The sequence below is a fragment of the Apium graveolens genome, chromosome 2, assembly GCF_009905375.1.
Source record: "Apium graveolens cultivar Ventura chromosome 2, ASM990537v1, whole genome shotgun sequence".
Taxonomy (NCBI): domain Eukaryota; kingdom Viridiplantae; phylum Streptophyta; class Magnoliopsida; order Apiales; family Apiaceae; genus Apium; species Apium graveolens.
The window spans coordinates 222674625-222675405 of NC_133648.1; the positions used below are offsets into that span (position 1 = coordinate 222674625).

Genomic DNA, 781 nt, shown 5'->3' on the forward strand with positions numbered 1-781 from the left:
TATATCGCATTGCTCTGTCGCATGCGAACCTGCACATAGCTCACAAACACTGGTTATCTGATTAACACCCAAGTTAGCCAGAGAATCGATCTTCGTAGACAACTCCTTTAGTTGAGCAGTGATAGCCATAGCTGTATCCACTTCAAGAACTCCGGCTACCTTGCCCTGTGGACATCTCTGGGTTGGATACTGATATTCATTAGCAGCCATCAGTTCAATTAGTTCATAAGCTTCCTCGTAGCTCTTAGCCCATAAGGCTCCACCTGATGCTGCATCGAGCATGGGTCTGGACTGTGCTCCCAACCCATTGTAAAAACAAGTGATGATCATCCAATCAGGCATTCTATGATGAGGACACTTCCTAAGCATCTCCTTGTAGCGCTCCCAAGCTTCACATAGCGATTCTCCCGTTTGTTGTGCAAATTGAGTAATAGCATTCCTGAGTGCACCTGTCTTTGCCATAGGGAAGAATTTAGTGAGAAACTTTTGAGCAAGATCTTCCCAAGTAGTAATCGAACCAGCTGGTAGAGAGTGTAACCAGCTCTTAGCCTTGTTCCTCAAAGAGAATGGGAACAGTCTCAACTTCACAGCATCTTTAGAAACACCGTTGAACTTGAATGTGTCGCAGATCTCAATGAAATCCCTAATGTGCATATTGGGATCTTCAGTCGGAGAACCCCCAAACTGAATTGAATTCTGCACCCATTGAATTATTCCATGCTTGATCTCAAAGGTATTAGCTGTGATAGCTGGCCTGACAATGCTAGATTGAATTTCATTG

At 44.2% G+C, this 781-nt stretch overlaps 1 non-coding gene across 1 annotated transcript; it reads left to right on the top strand.

The window, feature by feature from the left end:
• The first annotated feature begins 340 nt into the window (after window positions 1-340).
• LOC141709720 (small nucleolar RNA R71) lies at window positions 341-447 on the top strand. Its single transcript, XR_012570284.1, has one exon. It is a non-coding gene; the product is annotated as a small nucleolar RNA R71 (small nucleolar RNA).
• Window positions 448-781: the final 334 nt, after the last annotated feature.